This window comes from Balaenoptera musculus, chromosome 11 (genome assembly GCF_009873245.2).
Source record: "Balaenoptera musculus isolate JJ_BM4_2016_0621 chromosome 11, mBalMus1.pri.v3, whole genome shotgun sequence".
NCBI classification, from domain to species: domain Eukaryota; kingdom Metazoa; phylum Chordata; class Mammalia; order Artiodactyla; family Balaenopteridae; genus Balaenoptera; species Balaenoptera musculus.
In genome coordinates, this window is record NC_045795.1 from 56,996,597 (window position 1) to 57,006,246 (window position 9,650).

The 9,650-nt window shown below is 44.9% G+C and overlaps 1 pseudogene; it reads right to left on the bottom strand.

Moving 5' to 3' along the window:
* Positions 1-9,027: 9,027 nt before the first annotated feature.
* LOC118904262 lies at positions 9,028-9,384 on the bottom strand (annotated as a pseudogene).
* Positions 9,385-9,650: the final 266 nt, after the last annotated feature.

The following is a 9,650-nucleotide window of genomic DNA, read 5'->3' on the forward strand; positions in this document are numbered from 1 at the left end:
ATTTTAATGTCTCAATTTACCTTTTAACAGTACCAACTGTTGGTGATGTTGAAGGGACATAGAAATTGTCATGACTCCTAGTGGAAATAGGCTGAGTTTTTTTGTTTGTTTGTTCTGTTTTGTTTTTGTTTTCTGGCCGCACCTTGTGGCTTGTGGGATCTTAGTTCTCTGACCAGGGATTGAACCCAGGCCCTCGGCAGTGAAAGCGTGGAGTCCTAACCACTGGACCGCCAGGGAAGTCCCAAGGCTGAGTATTTTAGTGAGAAATCTTGTACTGCTTGGAGAACAGTGTGAACACTCAATTTGGACATGTAAAGATAATACTCAGAATTGGCCCCTTCCATCCAGGAGCTCTCAAGCCAGCAAGGGGCATAAGATCTATAAAAACATAAATATGGCATAAGCTGAACGTAAGAAGTGTCACAAGAGAAAAGACCTGGCTTAGATTTAGAGAATGTTCATTTATTTATTCAACAAGTGTTTACTGAGCATCTGCTATGTACCAAGTGCTATTCTAAGTATTTGGTGTGTGGCTGAAGCACGAACTCTAGTTTGTCAGCTCCATTTTAAGCCTGCAATCCTCTTTCTGCATGACGGAGCTTTAGCCTACTCACAAGAAATGCACCCAAGCCAGATATGTTCCCTATCAATTCTTTTTTTTTTTTTTTTTTTTAATTTATTTGGTTGCACTGGTCTTGCAGCACGTGGGCCCCTTAGTTGTGGCAGGCGGGCTCCTCAGTTGCCGCTCGACGACTCCTTTTTTGCTGCACGCGGGCTCCTTAGTTGTGGCATGCATGTGGGATCTAGTTCCCTGACCAGGGATGGAACCCGGGCCCCCTGCATTGGGAGCATGGAGTTTTATCCACTGCGCCACCAGGGAAGTCCCTCCCTATCAATTCTTACCTTTGCCTTCCTCTGATCCTAGAACTGGAATAATGCCTTTTGCTGATACAGATGGTTAATTGTCCCTGAGGAATAATGGTCATGAGTCCCCCAGGGGGAGGAGAAACCTCCGGTTCCGGTTGATATGAATGTGCTTCTTCATTAGTGGTCAGATTCTATCTTTGGCTTTGGCTCAATGTTTTACCAAGGCTCTTGTCCCAGAATCATACTCCTGCCCCTTCCTTGAATAGAAACCAATTTTCTCAGTTTCAGAAGGAAGCTGCAAAGAGAAAAAAAAACACGGACTTCTTAGAACCACCTAGGCCCAAGATGGTGGAAGATATGACTTCCAGTAGATCTTGAGCCTCATTATACACTCATTGTAATACATTAGGATGCTGAAAGACACACCCACCAGCACCATGACAGTTGACAATTGCCATGACAACAACCAGAAAAACCCATTCAAGGACTGAAAAGGCGTGTTGCATCAGTTCTGCGTCCAAACCACACCCCTGTTCTTAGATAAGTCATAAATATTCCTCCCACTCTTTCCCATTCCCTACCTTTAACCTCGACCCTACTATATATTTGGCGTCTCTGCCCGAACTGGGTTGAGAAGTTGATTTGTGAACTAGGTTTCTGGTTCTCCATTCTTTGGCCACTGAATAAAGCTTGTGATGTTCCAGTCTCAGCATCGGTTTAATAATTGGCTGCGTGAATCTAATCGGGAAAAGAAGCTCCCTGGCTGAGACAAAAGGTCGCGGGTCCAGTCAACCAATTCGGTAATACTTTGAATCCCCCTGTACCTCTTTCAGCGGCGCCGAGTACAGCTGCTAATGCCTCTGGATGGTCATCTCCCTGATCCTTCCTGTATGCAAATTACCTACAACATACTTCATAATTGCACTTTATGGAGTTGCCTGCTTCATTTCTTTGGTCTCAAAGTTCCTTCTCAGTTCAGAGGTTATTGTGGAGCTTAATAATAGCTTCCCATCTTAGGCTGGGAAGGTCATTTCAAGATAAGACAATTGCACCCTCCCCCAGTGGAAAATTACCAGCAGTCACAAGCAGTTGGTGGTCCTGGAAGATTGAGCAACCACACACCCAGGCCTAACCACCACATGGGTGGAACATTAATCCGAGGGTGACCAGAAGGGACCATAAAAGAAGTCCAGTTTCTCTCCCCCGGGGGCAGACCCCCTCTTGGTCTCACCCGCTGCTCCCTTGCAGTGTACTCAGTAAATCTCACTTTCTACCCTTGCTTCTGACTCGGTAAATTCTTTTACAGCTCGAGTTGCTGGCCCCATCACTGCACCCTGCGGCAGTTATCATTACGTACCCCTGCCATCCAACACTTGGAATACAGCAATAAACAAAAATAGATTCCATAGTCTTTCTTCCCCATGTCTATGGCCTGACACAAAGATAGACAGATCCCTTACCCATTACCAATAGAGTTTCAACTCCCCTTGAGAGCCTTCCTGATCCTGTCTCTACCCCTGCATCCAGAGGCATACCGTAATCTTTTTGGAGGAAGATAGGGGAGGGCTTAGAGGGGTAAGGGGTGGGGGAAGGATGTGTGTGAATTCCTGGTAAGGGAAGGGGGGGCTGAATTCCATTTTAAATCCTTTTTAGTATTACTTAAAGTATCAGTATTTCTTTGATATAAGTTAGAAAGTAGTTTAAAAATTCACTTACAAACATCACTTTGTAAAAGAGAACACATTTTTTGATTTCCTGTTTTTCCCCACAAAGAGGGGCTCAGGGTTTGTGACCAGAAGGAGTGAAAATCCCACCAGGACAATTTTCTTTCTGTCACTTGGCTACAGCTGATTCTCAGTTGTACATTCTGATCTTTCTTCGGCCACAGCCCGGACCCCCATCCTCACTCACCATACCCAAACTTATCTCTTCACATTTCAAAATAGGAGGTAAAGGAAATTCCCTGGCAGTCCAGTGGTTAGGACTCCAAGCTTCCACTGTTGCCAGCCTGGGTTCGATCCCTGGTCAGGGAATTAAGAACCCCACAAGTCAAGTGGTGCAGCCAAAAATAAAAAAAATAAACAAAATAGAAGGTAAAAATTACGGGGGACCTTTCCCCCTTCTTTTTCAAAGTCAGAAAGCTGATACATTTCAAATTTGAAAACACGCAAATGAAAAAAACCCTTCAGCCTGTGGCTTTTGCACGCAGGGAATCAGGGTAAAAGGAAGGATCCTGCACTCCCAGGTTGTCAACTTTGGCTACATGTTGGGATCACCTGGGGAGTTAAAGAAGTAGGAACACTTGGGCCCCACCCACAAAGCTTTGCATTTAACTGATGTGCAATGTAAATGCTTTAAAAGCTCCCCAGGGGATTATACTGTGCAGCAGAATTAAGAGCTGGTGATTTACATTCACAGTTCTTTGCTACTCAAAGCCTGGTACAGGAACACAACATGGGCACACCTGTGAGTTTGTCAGACATAGTCTTTGCCCCCTCGCACACCTCCCAAATTAGAATCTGCAGTTTAACCAGTTAAACCTGTTTAACCTCAAGTGATTTGCTTCCTATGCACATTAAAGTTGGAGAAGCTCTGCCCAGGGCTCCTGCCAAGCAAACTGGCCCAATGTGAAAGGAGGTAAAACACTCAGGAAACAGAGCTCCAAGAATAGGCCCCCAACCGGAGGAGGGAAGAGACCTCCTTGCTACAGGCTCTGTGCTGTGGCTCTCAGAGAAATCAGGTAGTGGCTGAGCCTCAGGGAGCTGGGCAGGACTTCAAAACAGAGCTGCTCTCTGAGCAGAGCAAACAGAGCAAAGAGACTGCTTCTGCAGCGGTGCAAACGCTGGAGGGGCCGATCTGCTGGATCTGTTTGACCACACCAGTCTGGGTGCTGTCCACGTTAGCTGCTGTCCCGTTGCATAAGCACACCCCAAACACAGAACCTGCTCGAGCTCCTCTGTGATGGGAACATTCTGTTCTCAAACAGACAAAACAAACAACTCTTTCCTTTGGGTGGTTATGAATGTTCATTTCCCATCCCCCCCCCCAACCCCCTTCAGCCCCACCCCTATGGAGACAAGTTATCAGGAACATTATTTGTCGAACAATAATTAGTACCAAGGCTGCAAAGAACTGTTGACTTATAGAAAGACACAAAGTTAGTGTTGTGAGTTTGAGTTTTATCTGGGGTCTTGCTGAGGACTAAAGCCTAGGAGAGAGCCACTCAGCTCTGATGAACTGCTCTGAAGGGGTAGGGGAGAATCCAGTTTAAATACGATTTTTGGCTAGGAAATAAGTATAGTCAAGCATACATCTTGGTACAGAATTTCAAATGCGTGCATCAAAAGAAAAAGATACTGCAAATCATAAAGAACAGATGTCTCAAGTTAATAGTTTTAGTGCTTTTCTATGTATGGGAAGTTTCAGAAATCCAGGGCCATTAAAATGTTTCCTGAGATATACATCTAACTATCTATGGGCCTGCCTGTTCATGTGTATCCAAAGTACAAGGTGCCTCATCCTGTTTTTTTCTTTAAATTCCTCTTGGAGTGCAACTGTCAGGTCAGCAACTGCAGTGGGTTATGACTTAACCCTCGCAGAATTGGGTGGTGAGCAACGCTCTTTGGCTTAGCGATCCTAATTTTTCTGTGTCCATAGAACAAAGAGCTTTATTTGGGGTCTTGGGAATCGCAAATTGGGAGACACAGATTTGGGTAAAACCGAAGGAGTGTTCTGAAGAAGAGAAAGAATCAGGGGCTTATAAAGGCAAAAGCCACAAGATTGTTAAAGTTGTCTTGCAAGAATTATGAGTGGCTCTAATGCAAAAAAGAAATATTTGCCCTTAAGGGTTAGGCTGTCATGAGTTATTTAGGGTAAGGGTCTGATAAGTATCTTAAGTTTCTGGAACATGTGTAGATGTTCTGGATGCCTGCCTTTATAAGTCAATAAGTGGTCAAAAGTTCAGATTCCATCCTGGCTGAGATGTGTATAAGTCCCACTTCCTCAATTACCTCCTGGCTCCATTTGAGTGAGCTCTCTTAGCAATACTGACTCCATTTTTATTTTCCTTTCACATAGTTCAAAAGGAAATTCATGGACACATTAGGCATAGATGAGCAGTCCCCATATTCCTTTTTGGGTATGTTGGATATTTTCCAGTTGCATCTCCCCACCCCCCCGCCCCCCCGCTCTTAACTCTTGGTTCTTCTCAACCCTGCCTTAAGACTTGGAAAGCTGACCTTCTTGGACTGCCCTCCAGCTTCCTGTTGGGTTGGACCAGTGGCAGGCCCTGGCAGAAGGTCAGAGGGAGAGTCAGGTTCAGGTACTTATTCCCCCAGCTCACTGTGTATTGGACCATGGGTTGAGTATGTCCCTAAACTGAAGGCCACAGCTTCTGTCAGGTAGCCTGCTCCTACAGGCGGTAATAGCTTCCTGTTAAAAAACGAAATTCAACTGAGCAAATTTTAAAGATCTTGTTGGCCTTATTCAGCAATTCATGAATCAGGCAGCATCCAACCTAGCAGATAGAAAGGAGCTCTGAGGAGCTTTGCAAAATGAAAGACTTTTATAGGCAGAAGGGAGCAGGAACAACGAAGTTATACAAGGCAAAAAAGCAGGTTGGTTATAAGGTTACTTTCCTTTACCAGGGAATGGCAGGGGTCTATCAGGCAGATTACCTAACTAGTGCTGATCAGGAAATTCCTGATGGATTGGGGCTGGTTTAAAATTCCACTTCTGGAGGAGCCAAAACTTTTTTTAAAAATTTATTTATTTTGTCTGCAGCAGGTGTTAGTTGCGGTATGCGGGCTCTTCATTGCAGCCTGTGGGCTCTTCGTTGCGGCATGCATGTGGGATCTAGTTTCCTGATCAGGGATCGAACCTGGGCCCCCTGCATTGGGAGCACGGAGTCTTACCCACTGGAGCACCAGGAAGTTCCCCCAAAACTTTTAGTTAAGTTTTATTTTGGTGGCTTGGCCCTTAGCATGAGCTACTCCATTTTGGGCCTGTTGCTTTGTTTTTATCATTTCAAATATTGCTAGCCTTGGCGTTTTGTACCATCTCTTGGCCCGTTTCCTTAACAGTTACAATTTTATATGTCACCCCTTGAACTCTCCTCAGTTATTCAGTGTTCATGTGCCATTGGTTTCTCTTCCATCTCATCAATAGCTCTCTGGTGCCAGGATCCATTCTCTCTTTCCATCCTTGGCGGCTGGGGCATTGACAAAGAACCTGGGGTGGTTCGGACGGCTGGAACAGAGCCTCAGTGCACGGATGAGCACCCCTCCTACTGAAACATCAGTTGGCAACATGCTGAGGCCTGGCACTAGGGTGCATGTACCAGAGGGCAACCAGGACAGCTATCTGGCCCCTTGACACAGCAGCTTGCACGTGTCCTCCAATGGCAGCAGGTGGTCTTTATGGCATTGGCTCCACACCCTCCAGGTTCTCTGATGCTGTCGATAGAAGACATTTGCTCCTACAGGGACTGGGCAGTCTCCTGATGTGACTTCAGCCCTTCTTCAAGCAGCCTCTCTACCCGCAAACTTACCCCTCCAGAATTCTACATACTGGCAGATAGCACCATTGTTCACCCACTAGGTGAGCCCTGTTAGAACTCACCTATAGGAGTTTTAAAGATGAGACAACAGGCCCAAAATGGAGTAGCTCATGCTAAGCCCCACGTGACCAAAATCAAACTTAATTTAAAGTTTTGGCTCTGCCAGAAATGGAATTTTAAACCAGTCCCAATCCCTCAGGAATTTCCTGATCATCACTAGATAGGTAATCTGCCTGATAGAGCCCTGCCATTCCCTTGTAAAGGAGAGTAACCTTGCAACGACCAATATCCTTTTTGTCTAGTATAACTTCCTTTTTCCTGCTCCCTTCTGTCTATGAAATTTCTTGCATTGCATAGCTCTTTGGAGCTCATGTCTATCTCCTAAATTGTGTGCTGTCTGATTCATGAGTTGCTGAATTAAGGCCAATAAGATCTTTATTTATTTTTCTAATTTTTAAAATATTTTTTTGGCCGTGTTGGGTCTTCGTTGCTGCTCTCGAGCTTTCTCTAGTTGCGGTGAGTGGGGGCTACTCTTCGTTGCGGTGCACGGGCTTCTCATTGCGGTGGCTTCTCTTGTTGCAGAGCACGGGCTCTAGGTGCGCGAGCTTTGGTAGTTGTGGCGCACAGGCTCAGTAGTTGTGGCTTGCAGGCTCAGAGGGCAGACTCAGTAGTTGTGGTGCACGGGCTCAGTTGCTCCACAGCACGTGGGATCTTCCCAGACCAGGGATTGAACCCGTGTCCCCTGCACTGGCAGGCAGATTCTTAACCACTGCGCCACCAGGGAAGTCCCAAGGCCAATAAAATTAATTTACTTCATTGAATTTTGTTCTTTAATAGTTTTGGTGATGACAATGGGATCCAAGGGAGTCTACTAACATCCTCAAGGACAATGGGAAACACAGGCATTGGCACCTGCTGAACCCTTTTGTTTTCTTTCTCGCTGCTTCTGAAGGCCGTGGGTAAGTTTCTCTTGGATCTGAGCTCTGCTCCCTTTGCATCTGAGCTTGCTGCTCTCATTGGTTTTCCAGTCCGGGGTTAACAGGGCAGTCTGGACTGACAGGAGGCTCTAACGGAGCACCAGTCCCTAGCTCCTGGTCAGTCCACAGTACCATTTCTTTGGTTACTGCTGATATCCACAGGTCTATTTCCTTCTCAGTTATTATTGGTTTCTGCTGATATACGCATAAGGTAAAAGAATGATCGATCTATTGTTAATGGGAATCTTAGAAGGCAAAGTTGCAAAAGATGGGTTCAGGTTGAGCACCTAAAAGCTGTTTGAGCTCACCATCTAATCTAAGACCCCCATTCTAGGATAAATTGGTTAGGGAATGGGTTAGATCAGTACTAGGTCACCTGCCAACCTCAAGAAAATTTTTGTGCAATGAGATGCCCTGTAAAACATAAAACATCACAGAATCTCCAACCCAGTGGCACATTCCTGTTAGGGATGAATTTGGTTCCAAGAGACCAAAGGCTTCACTGAAGAAATAGGGTCCTCAAGTTCCAAAGGACTGAGTGTTCTATCTTCTGGCGCACCTGCTTATTTTACGTCTAAGAACTATGGTCCTGGAAGCTATAGATACATATAAAAATGTCAAAATCTTACTAAAGACAACCTAGATTTACAATGACCATTATGGGGGAACATTCCAGTTAGACAAGGCCATTCATTCAAAAAGTACAATTGTAATCAAGTGTTCCCAAATCAAACCAACAGAATGGAATACCTATTATTTTAACTGATATGCAGAAGCCTCCAAAAGGCTTCAAGGTTCCAAAATAGCTTCATTGAAAGATTCATTGCAAAAGACTAATGAAGGGACTTCCTTGGTGGTCCAGTGGTTAAGACTCTGAGCTGCCAATGCAGAGGACATGGGTTCGATCCCTGGTCAGGGAACTAAGATCCCACATACCGCAGGGCCAAAAATATTTTTTAATAAAAGCACTAATGAAAAGTTAAAGACACAAGAGTTACCCAAAACCAAAGGCTGTAAGACTGATGTGACTCCTACCACTCGCATCTATCTTCCTTTACCTGAGTACTCCCAGTCTACTAATCCTCTATCTGAATCGCCTTTCCACTCTGAAGAGTCTATTAGTTACCTTTTATTTTATTTTTATTTTTTGTTTATAGTAAACTTTATTTTCATTGATTTCATTTAACATAATTTCAAAGTAGATCTGTGCTCTAAGATAAGCAAAAGAACAGATATCCTAAATCTCATTAAGAGATCTTTTTCACACTGTTCCTCTGAGCAGGACACGGGGTTTCAGGGGCCCCAGTGGTGATACTTAACATTTTATCCCTGGAGATATTACCTGTAGATACAGAAAGAACAGATAACACCAACACACAAGAATCAAACTGTATGAGGGTACTACAGGAAGAAGCTCTTGTGTTATACTTTACCCACCTCTTTAGGGTTGTAATGATAATGACTGACTTTTTTCTCTGCAAAGTTCAGTGTTGTTGTTGTTTGTTTTTGTTCAGTGTTGTTTTAAATAAAATGTCAGAATATGTGAAAATGCTGTACTCATTTATCTTAATACACTAAAAATAGTGGAAGTTTAAAAATTCTTCATGAGTCCCATCTGGGCCATGACTACCACTGATGGGGTTTACCCAACACACTAATTCCAAGTTTGGCGACCATCAGCAAACTGGCACCCGCAATTAAGCCTGCAGGCATAAATTTTCCAGAGTGGTAGAATCTCATTCCCATAATGCCAGCCAAGGTTCCAGATGTAACAAAGAAAACTTAAATGTTCCTTGGATCCTGAGACCCCTGATAGGCACCCAGGCCCGCTAAACCACCGAAGAGGAGCCCGGCAGCCCGAGACGGGACACTGCCTGCTTTTGCATAGCCAGTGATGCCACTTATCCCACCCGAAGCAACGAGTGCTGCGTAGCCAAAACCAATACAATATAAAGGCACTAGTGGGCTGGAGTCCTTCTGCATTGTTCTCTTTCACTCTGTCCAGACAGATTACACCAGGCCTGCACCTCCTTCCCGAAGGTCTGCACTGGCCGACAAGGGCGCACATGCCTTGGGGTGGAGAGTCGCCAAAGTAAACTTTTAACTTTTTTTTTTTAATTAATTAATTTATTTTTTGGCTGCGTTGGGTCTTCGTTGCTGCTCACGGGCTTTCTCTTGTTGCGCTGAGCGGGGGCTACTCTTCGTTGCGGTGTGCGGGCTTCTTATTGCGGTGGCTTCTCTTGTCGCGG